Source organism: Embiotoca jacksoni, unplaced genomic scaffold (assembly GCF_022577435.1).
Source record: "Embiotoca jacksoni isolate LCO1_2020_lvr unplaced genomic scaffold, fEmbJac1.0.p SCAF_16, whole genome shotgun sequence".
NCBI lineage: Eukaryota > Metazoa > Chordata > Actinopteri > Embiotocidae > Embiotoca > Embiotoca jacksoni.
In genome coordinates this window covers 4,812,841-4,830,361 of record NW_027185296.1, presented here as the reverse complement: position 1 = coordinate 4,830,361, position 17,521 = coordinate 4,812,841, and the positions used below count along the sequence as shown (strand labels likewise).

The following is a 17,521-nucleotide window of genomic DNA, read 5'->3' as shown; positions in this document are numbered from 1 at the left end:
GGTGAAACTGAGTGATTTTATCAATGTGGGCAGGTTTTAATCTACCTGGACAGGAAACCAACAGTACTTTGGAAAGATCTCTGAAACCTCAGGTGTAGGTTTTGTTGGGTTTTCTCACATAATGAGGGTGCACTCAACAGTGCGTAATTTGTTTATACTGTACAGTTAAAGAGTAAAAAGGAGGTAACTGTCAACACACGCATTGTTTTAGCAGTTTTAGCTCCTGCACAGCTACAATAATTACACTTATAGGTTCCACAGAGTGTCCGCGTTGTTGACGTCACCTACTCCAAATGTTTGTATTGTTCTCCATTACTGTACGCTCTGTTAAAATACTTAAAGTATGATTTATTTCACCTTTCCTCTAAAACGTCGAGCTGTTTTTCCCTTGTTCCACAAAGTCTAAACTATACCGATATTAAAGATGTCTTGTTGGTGGATCTGAAGCACGACACTGGCTTGTTGTGATCAGCGGTATGTTCACAGGTATGTGGTCAGTCTGTCTTCCTCAATGGCCTTTTACTAAATATTGATTGTCCAATTACAGCTTAGCAACCGTAACTAGACACATCACATCAGTCAAGCGGCAGAGCTTTGTCCAGGGGTTTACCGATGGGATGTGTTGGTGACAGTTGTGGATGCTACGGTAGCAGAGTTCAGGGTAATGGCTCTGCCCTGCTCCTTGTTAGAGGAGGCATCTCTCAGAGCCCTTCTTCAGACATGTTAAAGGTCAAAACAGGAGAAGCACAGTTCTAATTAATAACATTTTGGCAAACTAAAAACTATAAAAAAATTAAAAAAAAATAGAACAAACATCGAGAACTTTAGACACTTGTGCTTTACCTGCAGTGAAGTTTTAAAATGTCTTTTGGGTGCATAGAGAAATGTTTGCAAATTCTTCACTATCTATAGTGTCTATATACTGAAAACCTTTTGCAACAATACTAACATACAAATATTACACTCTTTTCTGGCTTGTTTGAGTCCAGTAAGCATTTAAATGCTTTACTACATGTCAAGGTTCCTGTCTGCTCCTCCTGTCTGCTCCTCTGTTTTGTCCCCAATCACCTCTCCTCATGTTTTCTGTCATTCCCCTGTCTGTTTGTTATTGTGTCCCCATGTGTTCTGTCCTCCTCTCCTTGCCTCCTGTCACCTCCCATGGCCACGGCCCTCACCGGTCTCAGCAGCTGCTACCACTCTCCCCAATCACCACCTGCAGGTGGCTGATTCCACTGATCACCTCACCAGACTATATCTGCCCGCCCCTGTAGTCATCGGGTGTCGGTCCATACTGCGAGTTCCTGCTAGTCACTGCCAGTTACTGCTAGACTCTGCCAGTCACCCGTCCGTCACCCGTCCGTCACCCGTCCCTGTTCCTGTGGTTGTGGCTGCTCCGGCTCCTGTCCCTACTCTCGTTCTGCAACCCGGTCAGTGCTCTCGGTAAGCACTACTGGACAACACTCCTGTCAGCTGTCCTACCCGCTGTCCGTCCACCAGTCCTGCCAGCTGGCCTGTCAGCTGTCCTACCTGCTGTCCGTCCGCCAGACCTGCCAGCTGTCCCGCCCGCTGTCCCACCAGCGGTCCTGCCAGCTGAGCTGTCCCACCAGCGGTGCTGTCCGCTGAGCTGTCCTACCAGCGGTGCTGTCCGCTGTCCTACCAGCTGTCCTGCCAGCTTTGCCTCCCCGGTGCGAGTCGGTTGAGTTGCCCTCCCGACTCGGGAGGAAATGGACTGTAGGTACCACCCCTGTGTTTCAATAAAGACTGTGTTTTGAACTGATACCCGAGTCTGTGTGCCTGCGTTTGGGTCCTGTTACATCTCACATCATAACACGACATACTGTACTTGCAAATACTAACAGTATTTAACATGGAAGTCAGGTTGTGAGGAGGCTTTAACAAGAGAAATGTAAATGTGTCCTGATGACAATGATAATCAGCTAAAGCTGAATTGTGAAGTTGAAATTTTAACTGTTGCCTGCCAAAAATCACAAGGCTGTTGAAGAGCCGATGTTCTTCCAAAAACTAAAAACATTTCAACGTGTGCTTCAACTGGAATTTATATCCTGACAGACACTGCAGCAGTATACAGTAAGTGTATGTTGCTTTGCTAAGAGTTGGTTAGTTTAGTCCTTCGTCACCAGTCAGACATGTAACAGGGTTGATCACACCAAGAGGCACATGTTACGACTGTATAAAGACGAAAAGGTATCCACGAGGACTAGTCTTGCAGCGTTTATCACCCCACAGCACCGTTAATGATCAGCTGCTGCTCATTTGTTGGCCTGACCTCCAGTGACCCCGTCGGCGTCCGCTCCAGGTGACCCCGGGTGGAGGCACCCCGGACCAACAACGCTGTGGCTGAAGAGACACTTCAGCTGTAAACTCTGTTGGGGTGAAAACTGGAGCCAGCCGTGCTGTCAAACCTGACCCACCATATCAGTGTTACCATAGCAACCAAGGGATGTTTGTCACAGGTGAGAGGGAAATGAAGATTGTGGTTAATGTAGCGGAGAATAGAAGTATTTGGAGTCAGTTGAAGCACACAGGAATGTGAGTTATTAGCGTGTGGAGGTCATCTGATGCAGAAATGAGTTTCTTGAAAAAGTTTTGAGCATGGTATCATATAGGGCTGCAAATAAAGAATAGTTCATTATTAATTATTGTCTTGATAATTGACCAGCTATTTGGTCTTTAAACTGTCAGAAAATGGTGACAAATGTTGACCATTGTTTCCCAATGCAGTGAAAGATGTTTGTTTTATCTCGACCAACAGCCCACAACTAACAGATATTCAGTTTATTATCACTGAGGACTAAAGGAACCTGAGAATATTCATATTTAAGGAACTTGAATCAGAGAATATGAGCAGTTTTAATGCGAAAAACTACATTTAATTATCAAAATAGTTTTCATTTTCTGTCGATCAACTAAAATCTAATAATTAATTAATTGTTGCCATAATATATCTCTAAATATGAATACGTTAGGGCTTTTAAGTACTGATTATTAATTACTTTCATAATCGATTAATCCAATAATTATATTCTTGATAAATCCATTTGATCTGAAAAATATGAGCGAATTGTGAAAAATCTAGTCAAAATTAAGTCCTCACAACTCATGGGGAAAAATATCTGAAATATTCATATTTGAGTGGCTGAAACAAATGAAACAAACTTAATTGATTTTCCTGAAAAAACAACAGCAAATATAACAATTATTTTAATTATCAGAGTAGCTGTTAATTAATTTTATGTTGAACGACTAATCAATTAATTGGCAAATTGTTGCTGCTGTCGAATGGATTGAATAATCAGTTCATTTTAAAGATATTTACTGCTCCTGTTGAGATGTTGTCTCATCGAACTATAAGATTTCAAATTCAGCTTCATCGCTAAAATATTGACTGAAAAAGATTAAGCCGTGGGCTTTGGCTTTTGAAAATGGAACAATAAATATTCATTGCCCCCCCTCCCCCCCGTCCACACACACACACACACACACACACACACACACACACACACACACACACACACACACACTCTACTTTTATTTACCAAAACATCGCATGGAAGAGGTGCAGTGATGGAAAAACAATTTTCACATTTCTCTTCCCTTATTTGTCATAAAAGACAGGAAAGGCCCAACACCCACATTGATTTTTATTATGGAAATAAAACTGCCATGGCTTCCCCCTTTCCACAGAAAAAACAATAAACTGTTAGAAAGGAAATGAAAGCAGTGACATTAACTAGTCGTCAACACCCTGCGAGGGCTATTTTCCTCCCCGGTCTCTTGTCATATTAGGATGATATTGAACGAAGTGCTGCACTGTTTGTTCTCTTACAAAGCATCAAATTATTCATGTCTTCCAACAGAGTGACAACATCCTGACATGATGTCCTTATCAACAAAAGCACGAGATGTTTTCATCTGTGAAACTCTTGTTCTCACCCTCAACCTTTTACCGCACGTCTCTCTTTAAGCCTCCATCTCTCCTTGTCGCAGCTTCAGATCTCAGCGCAATAGTAATAATAATAATAAAACATGATGTAAGGAGAGCCATTATAATAACGTCAAATAAAAATGGTGGTGTTCAGTCACAAAATGTCATAAATTTTGACTCATGCATACAACTTTGACATCACTAACCCATGACAGCCAAATCCAGCTTTCTGTGTTCCCACTTTCAAACAATACTTAAAAATATCTACAACAAACTTCAATCAATTTCTGAAAAAAAAAAACAGTAATAGTTCAACTGAGCATTAACGCTCACATTTATGTCGATTTGCTCTTCATGGCCTGAATAAACATCGAGGGGAGTTTAACAGCTCAGGGGCTTTAGTGCTCTTTCATGCACAAACCTTTACGGTTTGTTTACCGCTCAGAAAGCTTTTTAAAGTCAGACGTTTACCAGACAGCCTCAATTTCCTGTTCAGCAGAAATCATCAGCAGGTTGCCCACACAACGGCGAGCGTTCCTTGTTGTCCAGATTAATCAGTCCTGATAAAAGGGGGAGGATAAGAAATTATGTGCGTGTGTTACAGATTAGCTGGCTTAACTTGAGGTTGCCATGGTGACAAGCGGGCAGCAGACACCTGTGAAATTAACATTAGTGCTGCAGCACCAGGATCTTAATTAGAGACGCAGGGAAAGAGCAGGGCGGCCAAGTAATTCAGCACGTAATCTCGGCCCTTTATCAACACGCTGCTTCCATAAAATCAAAGAGAATTAGCTTTCAAATGAACAGGTGTCAGATAGATACTCAGCAAGAGAGGCATGGAGAGGGATTTTTACATGTACACAAACTCTGGTTGGTTAAATAAAATCCTGGTCCTCAGGACAAAATGAAGGGCTTCTTCCCCAGCAGGATGTTTTTTTTTTATTTTTATTTTTATTTTTTTTTGTCTCTGATTGTTTCTCGCTGAACCACATCTGCTTTATTCATGTTTAAACAGATAATGCCAGTGCTTGTGCTACTTCTGAGGAAATTTCAATACATTGTTGACTCACCAGTGACTTCCACAGAAACTGGTCACATGCTGTCATAGCAGTGTCATCGGATACAGGCTAAAACAGATACTATTTTCATACATTACATTTTTCCTAACTTATTTCTGACCTCTCTTCGCCTCCACATACCTTCTGTTGGCAGGATGTTGAAAATAATGAGGTCATCAGTCTTACCATCCTCATCACCTTGAAAAAACCTAAAAAAAAGTATGTCAAATTTCCTATTAATTTTAACATTTTACCATGTTCCCCTTTGTCATAAATCCGTTAGTTTCACTACATGATGGTGTAAAAACTGTAAAAGGTTTAATCACTAGCCCAGTAATCAGTGAATTCTGTTAAATCAATGAATATGTATTGATTTATGCAGTTATTTATGGACTTGAAAACAGCCAAAAGTAATATCACTTTGAGAACAAATAGTACTGTATGTGCCTTCAGAGAATATCAACTGCTCAGTGTAATTTATAATTCTAATGAAGTATAATCTGCCTCTGGATTCCCATAATTTGAAAAAAACATAAAAGCCTTAAACATGACCGTGAGGCACAGATCTGGGAAAGGGTACAGAAAAATCTCTGCAGCATTGAAGGTCCCAATGAGGACAGTGGCCTCCATCATCTGTAAATGAAAGAAGTTTGAAACCACCAGGACTCTTCCTAGAGATGGCCGCCTGGCCAAACTGACAGAGCTCCAGCGTTGCTCTGTGAAGAGAGGAGAACCTTCCAGAAGGACAACCATCTCTGCAGCACTCCACCAAGCAGGCCTGTATGGTAGAGTGACCAGACGGAAGCCACTCCTCAGTAAAAGGCACATGACAGCCCGCCTGGAGTTTACCAAAAGGCACCTGAAGGACTGTCAGACCATGAGAAACTAAATTCTCTGGTCTGATGAAACAAAGATTGAACTCTTTGGCCTGAATGCCAAGCGTCATGTCTGGAGGAAACCAGGCACCGCTCATCACCTGGCCAATACCATCTCTACGGTGAAGCATTGTGGTGGCAGCATCATGCTGTGGGGATGTTTTTCAGCAGCAGGAACTGGGAGACTAGTCAGGATGGAGGGGAAGATGAATGCAGCGATGTACAGAGACATCCTTGATGAAAACCTTCTCCATAGCGCTCTGGACCTCAGACCGGGGCGAAGGTTCATCTTCCAACAGGACAACGACCCGAAGCACACAGCCAAGATAACAAAGGAGTGGCTTCGGGACAACTCTGTGAATGAATACTTATGAACACGTTATATTTTTGTTCTTTATTTTTAATAGATTTGCAAACATTTTAAACTAACTTTTTTCACTTTGTCATTACGGGGTATTTTGTGTAGAATTTTGAGGATTTTTTAAAAAATTTAATCCATTTTGGAATAATGATGTAACAACAAAATGTGGAAAAAGTGAAGCGCTGTGAATACTTTCCGGATGCACTGTATCCGTCATCCCTGACAAAGATATCTGTTGTGTCATCTGGTAAATTATTAGTCATTGTCACTGTCAGCTTTTAATCATCTTAATTAACTTTTGCCCACATAGCTTTTCCTGAACATTACCTCTGATTCAGTGTTATTTGCCGTGACGTTCACGGCCTCAAACTCCAAAACAACTTCTTTCTTTTTTTTTTTTCTATGAACAAGACGAGCTGAAAGCAGTGAGAATGATGCACTTTGCTGGATTTACACGAGCAAACAACTTATTCTTATATTGTTCCATTATTGTTTTATTAATTACTTGCATTGTGGAGCAGAAAATGTCAGATTGGCGCTCCTTATCCTGCCGGTCACCTCTTTTAATGAGCCAATAAAGAAGGGTTTTTAAATTTACGCGAAAACTCCTACAGAGAAGGTTAACGCGGAAACTCTGGAGGGTGCTCAATAAGACGCTCTGTTTTATACAAATACTTTAAATAATTGTAAATACAGGGTTTTTTAAATGTATGTAAATTAAGAATTTGGAAAGGCTAAAATGTTTTTGCTGTATGGGGCAGGGGTTTTGAATGGGAGGAAGGGAGTTAGGGGTCTTTGAATAATAGCTGAATATTTGCCACTGAACATCAAACAGTATATTTTCTTAAAATGCCAATCCCTAATTGTAACATAATCAGATGTTACATTGTCAGAGAGCAAAGGGGGACTACGTAGTTCTTTAATTTGTGTCCCTAAAATACCTCCTTCATTCTGTAATTCTGTATATTTGTCTCAATAGAAATCCTTTGAATGGAAATTGTACTTGACTGTAGGTAGACAGTTTTAGTTTTATCTCCTAGTTTATACCTCAGTTTGATGATGTACGTTCAGTTTGAGCAGTCAAAACAAGATAACTTAAGCTTTATCAAAATAGACAAGCACATTGTGCAGTCATCCATTGTACTGATCTTCAGCCAAATGCAGGTAAAATATAAAAGCAGCTGGTAGATTTCACACACAAATGAGTAATTAATCTTTCAGTGGCTGGTGAATTTGAACATTTATCTGTCAGTGGCTGGTAACTGTTAACATTTTAAAGATTTAATTAATCACCCTGCTCCCCTCCCGTGGCACAGTCACTTATTATTGTCAGCGGTACTTGCAGGTGCAGGAGACCGCACTATGTGCCAGAGAAAATGTCATCAGTCTCTTTCTGAACACAATGCACATCTAGTTTGCTGTCAGCTTCACAGCATGAACACAGTGTCATGGTTGTCAGTTGTACAAAGATTTTCATTCTCAGGGTGCACTAGAGCGCAAACTTTTCCTCATTCCACAGCCGTCTTCTCTGTCCACATACATTTCTAGAAAACGCATTGTTAACTGTGGCTTCATTGTGGGTGCTGTGGCTGTTCTATGTGGTTGGGGGTGGCAGTGCAGGATGGTGATGTTTGCAGACTTCATGAGAACAGACACTGGGGGAACTAGCTTGTGAAGAAGTGAGAGTCTGTTCTTACATAATTAGCTTTTGTAGTTTGTGAATTGTGCTACATGTACAGAATTACAGCATTTTAACAATCACTTTCAACCACTATTGAATGCACTTCAGTTCATGTCAACTTTGTGTAAATATAACTTTTTATTATCTTAACACACTTTCACCCTCAGTTCATCAGCATGTTGATTCCAAGCTGTCACTCGTCCAAGCTGACACATTCAGTTCATTTTAAAACGAGCAAACACTGTATTTAAAAGTAATACCTAAATAGCCTATTTTTTTACGCCTAATTATGATGTTCCCGAGGCTTTATAAATGTGTTAACAAGCTTTAACAAGGAAGTGACATACTGTGCATTGCAGATTGTGGCTGTAGCCACGTAGACAACATTGGGGAGGACCAAATTTGCTGGGAAAGACATTTAAAATTTGAAAACTAATTTCTAATTCTTCTTCATAGACATAGACACATAAAGCATAACACAAACTATTGACACTTTCTGACGAATGTACCGTGATAAAGATATAATGGTGCATTCATAAGGAACTGGGAAGTGGGAAGGTTCCATCCTCTGAGTCAGAGAAATTCTCTGAATGTTTGTCAAACTGGGAATTTCCCACTCGGAAAGTCTGAGGTTTTTGAGAGCTCCGAGAGGCAGGTCTGAGTCTCTCCACATGGCAAGGTTGGTGGTGAAAGGTAAACATGTACTTGCTCTAAAAATAAGTCCCTTCATGGTTAATTTAGGTCCTACAAATTACAGCACGGTATTTTGCTGTTAAACAATACTAATTACTATGTTGACAGAGTGGTAACAGCCCTCCCACGCAGCTGCTACTTTGTTGCCATTAGTTCGCTGGCTGTTTTAAACGTTATCTGTTTAAAATGACATCTAGAAATGTTGTGTACAAATAACAATGACCTTCTTAACTCAATGTTGGCCCTGTGATGGTCTATATGGGTGATGATGAGGTTGTTTGTCACTTTTCTTTATCCAGAAAGCAGATTTCTTGGGGGCTGCCATGTTGCGTCTTTGTTGTTGTCATGTGGACGTTCTCAGCTGGAAAGTCCGAGGTTACCAAATCTGATTTTTCCCACTTCCCGGCTGCCTGAACGCACCATTAACATTAGTTAAAAATGCTCATGAGCACCATTGTCGGTCACAAGGTAAATCTGGGGCTAATACATTTTCCACGTAACTTATCTATGACAGGGAATGGTCATGATGGTTGATTGATCGGCACTTGCAAATCGGCCTGTTTTTATTAAAAACATTTGTTGCCACTATGCAGTTACTGACACGTTTTAGCAAAATAATATTTATTTCCACGATTACAGTTGCGGTGCAGAATGATGTTAACATTTTCGTGCATGTCCTGGCTGAAGTAAGATGTGATTACAGTTATGGTGTCCAATCAACAACTGATCGGACCATTAACAGATCCTAACTTCACACAAAGCTAGCAACTGCAATATGCTGAGATCACACAATTACCACTCATATTACAAGTAATGAAATAGAGACAACAGTTTTTGACAACAGTCGAGCAATGGCTTCTGCTGGGGTACAGCAAACAAGATAAGGGCAAAGGACAGCTTAAGTCTTAGAATCCCTGCAGTTGAAATTTGCTCTTTTCAATGTCAGATCTTTGGCCAATAAATCTTTTCTGGTTAACGATCTCATAATTGATAAAAGTTTGCACTGTATTTTCAGAGATGAAACATGGCTTAACAACACTACTGGTGAAGCAACACTGATAGAGGCTTGTCCTCCTAACTATAAATTATATCAGTCAGTTAGACAAAACAAGAGAGGAGGAGGGATCGCAGTCATCTTCTCCACACAGTTTGGGGGCAATGACGTTGACCTTGGTGAATTTACATTATTTGAATATCTTGCTCTTGAGCTCAAAGCTAAATCAACAGTACTAATCATCACAATAGGCCACCAACTGACTCAGCATTATTTCTGCAGGAACTCTCAGAGTTGATCTCACCAGGTATCACCAGATATGATAGGTTGACTCTGAATGGAGACTTGAGTATTCACGTTAATACAAAGAACAAACACAAAGCTATAGAGCTTATAAAGTTATTTGACAGCTTTAAACTGACCCAACATGTAAAGGAAGCTCCCCACCAGCATGGTAACACCCTGGACTTGGTGATAACAAGAGGGTTACACATGGATAATGTTTCAGTATGTGAATTACTTATAGTAATTTGTTAAGTTTAAGTATTATTTAGAATTTATATATGAATATATTGAGGGGGAGGGGGGGCATAGTGAGTATATTTGAATATTGGGTGGGCTGTGTCCTACTACATATTTTGATAATGCCCCTGTTACAGATGAGGTGACGACCTCAGTGAGGTGCACCACAGGCATTGATTTGTTCAGTGACAATACTGAGTTTGTTCAGTCAGATCAGCTCAAAATAATTTGTTTGTGGTGAATAATAAACACTTTTACTCTGGAGGGCTGTGTCTTTCATTTTTTGACCTTCCAAAATAACATTTAAGGGTTAAATAGCTCGCTTGCTGGCTACACTTCATGAAATCCTTTAGCAGCAGTCATTATTTCAGTCTACAAATTGGTGGGCATTTTTTTGTGTTTGTGTGAAATTATAGACTCAAAAATATTTCTACAAACTTTGAGTGTTAGATCTGACTGAAACAGGTTGACAAAATCAATCACTAAGTATCCTGTAATCACCTTTCTTGGATTATAAATTTACCCACCGGTGACTTGGGTTTCCAATCCAATTTTATTTGTTGCTTAAAATTGCAAGAGTATATTATTTTATGACATAAGCAGCTAGAGGTTTGCTATTTTCTAGCACAAATTATTTGTTTCTACATCAGCACACTGAACATCTAAACATGTGAGCCAGAATTAATAAATGTCATCATCAGTTAGAAAAAACACAGAGTCTTCATTTAGAGATCAACTGTGAGTGTCAAGAGAGAAGACGGCAAACAATAATCACTGATTTTCTATTTGTGTGAGCGTTGCATTTGACAATGGTGGTAGAAAAAAAAGCAGCACCTCGCTCGGCAGCGTTGATATGTACTCTTGGGACCGGGCTGAAGAGAGCCAAGAAAAGATAATGAGGTTTTGTAACAAAATGAGGGCCAGTGATGATAATGCTAATGCTGAAGCCCAGATGTCGTGAGCGTGATTACCACAACAAAGACTCTAATGGAGGGAGCAGTCGTGAATAGATCCTTCAGACGATCTGCTATACTTCCATCATCTGTACCAGAAACACATAATGTACGACATGTTCGTGACAACGGGTCTAAACACAGGCATCAGCCTTTAGAAAACATTGTCATTGCCCGGAAATAAGGTCGAGGCAGGCGCTGCAAGCACTCAGGAGAGTGTTTGTTGGTGATAATTGTTTGCATTTGTTTGTCCCACCCAGTGTGACATGGAAAGTTGACAATCATGTCCTGGCTGATGTGTATCTCCAGTCTCCTTCCGTGTCGTCTCTGAGTTGTAATAAGGAGGAGGCAGTCGTCATCAATGTAACCAAACACCCACTTGTCTGTTGACAGAAGGGAGTTCCTTCCAGATTAAATTATCCATATCTGGAGCATCCATTCACACACAAAGTGACAGGTGCTGAAGCAGAAGGAGGATATATTTCACAATAAAACCAAAACCAAACACGTGAAAATCTTCAAAGACATTTCTTAATCATACACGATCCTGTGAGATTTATGGAATCAAATGACATTTATCATTAAACAACAGGAGGGATTTCTCCTTTTCACGCTCACACAGAAATTCCCAAACAAATACAGTACATGGGCAGCGACAATGATTTCCGATTATTGGTGTATTTGTCTTTTTTATCATTCAGTTTTTGAAGGAAAAATTTGACTTAATATTGTGTTTGTTTAGGTTTTTATTTTATGATTTTTTTTTTTTTTTTTTTTTTTTTTTTTTTTTTATACATTTAAGCAACTTTTTAACTGACTTTCAGTTTGACATTATGTGTTTAGTAGGCTACTCTTTAAAGCTCATTTACAGTCTCTTTAATGTGGGGGTCAGTTTGCCTTTATTAGACAATTTTACAGAAGAAGACTGACAGAAAACATGAGACCTCTTTGATTTCATGTATAAATCTGGCCTCATTCATCAGGACTTCTTGTGGACTATTTTTGACATTAACATGGACTCAAATAGCTCATTGTGATGTAAAACTGTCGCTGTCATATAGTGAAGGAGCAGCGAGGTTGAAAAAACAAGTCTGAGTCCATCTGCAGTCCACGGCTGTTATTTACATGAGTAAGTCGCTATTATGGATGCAGGACTCAAGCAGCTCCTCTTCTCAGGCTGCACAGCCCAGTCTGTTTCACGAGAGCAGAGCAGTAAATGTGTGTCAGGACAAATGGCACAAAGGGGGATTACGAAGAGGCACCGTGGTCTACAGAGCACGTATGAACACTGAAATCTCAAATTTACTGAATTGACCGCTTCATTACTGAATCAGTATCTTTAGCTTTAGAGCTTCTTTCGCTGGTGACTGAAAACACTGTCAGATGAACAGTATGGTCCTTTTTGCTTCACAGCTTTCTAAAAGACTGATAAAGCCACAGAGTTCTGTGATACTGCGGATGAGTATTTTAAGAGCTATTAGACCTTTGCACACTGCTTCTTAAGGCCTTCTGCTAGTTTGGCACTGACTGGGTAAGACAGACTTACACTAAATGAAGGGCAGATATGTGAGAATTAAATATGAGGCCAAACCAGGTACATCAAAAATAAATGTTAATGTTTTGTGAAATTTAATTGAAATAAAATGTAATATATTTTAAAGAAAATCAACATTCAAAATCTGAAATACAATTTCAGAATAATCCAAACACTACTTTCTAATCTGCATCATATTTTGCAGAAATGATTGTCAAAAATGTCATCTGGTCAATTTTTTTATAGATTTTCTCTTGCTTCGATCTCTCATCCTGACGGGCAGCAGTCAGTGATGTAGGACAGACTAACAGCACATGAGCATTAACAGGAGAGAGAGAGAGAGAATACCATAACTCTTCATAGATGAGACATAAACCGATGTAATTTAATAAGTAAGCTTGATAGAATTATATGTGCATTGACATCAAACTCATATTATGTACTTTTTAGCAAATTGGACTGCAATGAACTACACAGTCAGTGGCTGTCAACTAATCTGAACAAAACAATTCACATTACAGATTCACTTCTGATTTCCACCTCTGCTTTCTTTAAAGGGGCAGAAGCCAGAGAGATGGGTGCCAAAGCCGTGTTCAACCTAGCAGCCGCCTGCGTGAAAGAGCACAGTCCTGATTCACTTGAACGGAGCCAGTGGTGGCACCAATGCAGGGGGCTCAACTTCTGCAAAGTCATCATCCAGCAAGGTGTTGGCCAGTCAAATGTAAGTGTTCCTTCATTGTGAATTATGTCACCTTGAACAGTGCATTTTTTTTTACAGTTTACCTCATGATCCTTGTAAAGTCCTGACTCAGTATTACAAACTTTGTGCAATGTTTGTGCTGTTGAACAAGCCTTTACATGCATTCATCTGTAACTCAAACTGCCACACCTGTAACATAAACAACACCACCAAAAATACAGTGAGCTGTTTTCAGTTTGAATTCCCAGTAAAGCCATCAGAGCTTTTACTGAAACCAGGCCGCAGTTTTTTAGTTTTATTTTTATATAAAAAAAGATGGAAGCATCTTAAAGATTTGTGACATGGTTTTCTGCTCAATAAGGTAACTTATGGATGACAACAGTACTGAATAAACATTACTTTTCAAAGTCAAAAATTTCAGACTAACTTTCCTTTAAATTTTGTTGTCACATGAGCATAATAGATTATAAAAGCGCGCCTCTCGTGCATCGCCCACCTGGGACAATATGATCCCAGGTATTGTCCCCTGCTCGTCATTGTCTGGATCTTTCTCTGCTCAGTTTAAGAGTTTTGCCTTCTAGCCTTCAAACTCCCTACCAGCTCGTGCAGCACGATGGATGTAACATCTGTGACGTCACCTGTAGGTTTCTGAGGGGACTTTTTTTTTTTTAAAGTCCTTTCAAGTTGCACAAAGGGTACCTGTCAAGAGGATGAAAGAAAAATCTCTCCTCCATATTCATTGTGGTTTCAGTCAGTAGGAGTCAATTACAATCCCAGCTGTGTGGGTGTTCCTAAAGTGTGCATGTCATGGTAACTTCACAGGAAGTGGAGGATGTTTCTTTGAGCCAATTGCAGCTTCGGCCGGTTACAGCTGATAATAATCACCGGGTGAACAAAGATTAGGTGGACATATTCATCCATCTTTGTTTTTAAAGCTGCACAGCAGGAGACGCTCAGTCTTTCTCTCTGTTTCTGGTGTTTTATTCGATTTCTGTTCATGAAGTAAACATGAGATTGATATTTTCAACCAGCCAACGGGTTTTGGGTTTTGTAATTACGCAGTAAACTGTTGATATAGCCAATGTCACAGCACAGCTGTTGTCGTTAACGTGTGTTTATGTTGATTTTCTCAGACGACTTTCAGACCATGAAGTAATGAGTAGGTCAACTGGTGGTGGGTTCCACTCTTTACCAGATTTTGGATGTAATGTGCATTTTCGTTGTTTGCTGTTCTCATGCTGCGTCACTGTGGACACAAGTCTCTCCAGTAACAACCTAGAAATGCTAATGTGGACTCAAATCATTTTCATATGAAAGCAGCCTTTTTGAAATTTAGATAGTCCCTCTGCTGTCAGTGGGAAGGCTGGATATCACCGGCACTGATCTCACAAATCAATTCAGTTTAGATTTTTGATTCACTTATATCAGATATACGCCAATACAGCATATGTTATTTCTCAAGGAACTTCCTCTTCTTCCCTTCTGTGTTCAACAAGTGAGCAACACTGTTGATTCCTTGAATAAAATTGTGTGAAATGCACATTATGGACTAAATGTAAACACATATCTATTTATGAAACTGCGCCATCAATATTTTCTTGGACTAAATGTGCAAAACAGTTGAGCAAGAATAAGGAAAGACTGCACTACAAGGCTGTCCTCATTATGCATGTTTAGAAAAATGAAATGACTCCCCTACAACTGCACATGAATGTACAGACATTCAATTGACTTATCACTTTGAGCACAGGCAGGGTGGAAATTCAAAATACTCACAAATGTTTTTTACTGAGAAAAGATGCAAATGCAAGATTAATGTCTAGATTTGAATCATTATCGAATAATCAAAAATATGGATTAATTAGGAAAACGTTATAGTATTTTTGATTCATTCCCTACTCATCACCAGCAGACAGCTGTGCTCAGTGAAAAGCGCTCTGTGTTTTTCCTCAGATGTTACTAGAGATCAAAGACAGCTAAATAACGGATGAATATGAGACATTGAAATCCGGAAATTCATCAGGTGGCCAAAGACACGACTCCAAATGAATGCCAGTGTTGTTTCATATTTGTTTGATGTGAAAATAAGTAACTGTTTGCTAACACAGTTGCCACAACAGAAACACCAGCCAATGACATTTTTTCAGTTTTGTATTTACATCCTTTTCTGCTGCTAGCGTGGCCTTAAAAGTAATCAATGCAACTTAAAATTATCAAAACGGTTGGAGATTCGTATTCTTTTGATCAACATAATCCTTTATTCAACTTCAATAGTAGCTAGCTCAGAGTGCCCATAATAAACTAGATCCTGATAAACACATAGACAGCTCCACTCGCTCTATTTCCAGCTGGGGCAATTTCATGACTTTGAGCAGGAAAATGAGCAGCCTTCTTGCTCTGACTATATTTGTTCATTCGCACCGAGCAGAGGGGCTTAAATATATTGATTGGTCACACAGCTGTGAGAGGCACAGATAAGAATCAGAGCTCCAGCTGCATTTGGGGATTGAATGTGATGGCAATGGCAGCCACAGCTCGCTGTATTTAATTTCTGTTTTTTGATTACAAAAGCCCAACACTGTCCTTCATCTATTTTGATACACTGCGTCTATTTTTATGATAGACTGGCGATGGGTTCAAGGTCTCTCCCTGTCTTCTCCCCATCCAGTTGTTGCACAAATCAATCGCAGCTTCTGTTTGGGGTTTTGCACATTTTTTCCAGGCTTCAGCGATTATTTTCAAATGGTCTCAATGTCTGTTGCTGTGTAATGTGCCCTCATCACACCGGGCCACATAACATTAACCTGAAGGAGGAAAGGAACACAGAGACATGAAGAATAGTTGGAGACCTAATTACTCCCTCAACAGCATGTGAAGAACACAGATTGGTGTTAAACTACAAAAAGGCCGAGGCAGCATTTCAATGTCCCCAAAAATCATGAACACATGCAGAGACAAATGGCTGCACAGTCTTGGTTCATCTGTTGTCTCAGAACATGGTGGATCAGACAAGTGTTGGTCTCTCCATGTGCCTAAAGTATGCCATAAGTGATTTTGATTATTTTTGACCGTGAAATGTTTTGTACTGGACATCTTAATATGTTAGCTTTACCTGGCAGAGTTTGCACTGCACCTCGTGATTTTTTTTTTTTCATAAAGAAAACGTTCTGATGTCTGTCGTCGTCTTTGCATGTTTCTCCTGTTTGCAGTGTAGCATTCAATCACACAGTGCCACACAGTTTTACCTGGCAGCTGGTAAACAGCTTTTAGGTGTATTACCGCCACCTTCTGGTGGTAGTTACGCATTACTACGAAAAACAAACGAAAGATGATAGTTGCACAAAGTAGTTGATTGTTTTAAAAAGATTTTTAACGATCATTCGAAAATGATAATATCAGTAGTATCAGTTTCTTGTCTTTTTGCTAACTCTTCTGTAGCCCACTTGTTCAGTAACTTCCTCCTTTGTATTTTCTACCCTGTAATCCTCCTCTTCTCACCCTCTTTCCTGCAGCCTTGTCTGGTTACACGGTCACTGAATGCAGATTTCGGAGAGCGATGAGAGGATTAGCTTTAGATTTGGTTTGCCTTTTCTCTTTCACAGGCCAATGTGCTTCTATAAGGCAGACAGATGAGGGAGTATAGATTTCTCTTGCGACCCAGCTTTATAGATCTGCCACTCTTACTCTGCTGCAGCGCCCAGCCGACACCTCTGTGCTGCAGCTTTTTCAAATGTCTAAAGGCAATGCATAATGTACTAACTAGTAATGTGCAGTATCTTCCACAATTACAAGTGCCATTAATAGAGATGAGACTGCAGAAGCTGAGGAACACAGATAATGAGCTGCACTTTCATTTTGAATTCCGTTTTTATTTCTGGAAGCAGCTCTTCAAAAATGTTTTCATAGTTGGCAATAGCCATTTTTTGAAGGTCACACTTTGTGACACTCTCACAAAGCTTATTGAAGTCTGTAAAATTAGTTGAAGTGCCTATTACCGAATTGTGTCTCAGCATTTCAGATGAAACCTCCCCGGATCAACAAGCCTTTACATCATACTGCCCCCTTAGATATTAATGAAACTTAATTGATTTTTGCAATCATTTTATTCATTCAATCTTTTCTGAAATGCCAAACAGAGGAAATATCCATGCTTAAAACGTTACTTTTAATGTGTCATTGAATCAAAATGAAGCTTGTGTGTGTC

The 17,521-nt window shown here is 39.8% G+C and overlaps 1 long non-coding RNA gene across 1 annotated transcript in view; it reads left to right on the top strand.

Moving 5' to 3' along the window:
• LOC138198770 (uncharacterized) overlaps window positions 1–17,521 on the top strand; it is a 38,633-nt gene that overhangs the window by 4,325 nt on the left and 16,787 nt on the right. Inside the window, exon 2 of the long non-coding RNA XR_011178299.1 lies at window positions 13,175–13,338. This is a non-coding gene — a long non-coding RNA (uncharacterized lncRNA). The remainder of the gene's footprint in view (window positions 1–13,174; window positions 13,339–17,521) is intronic.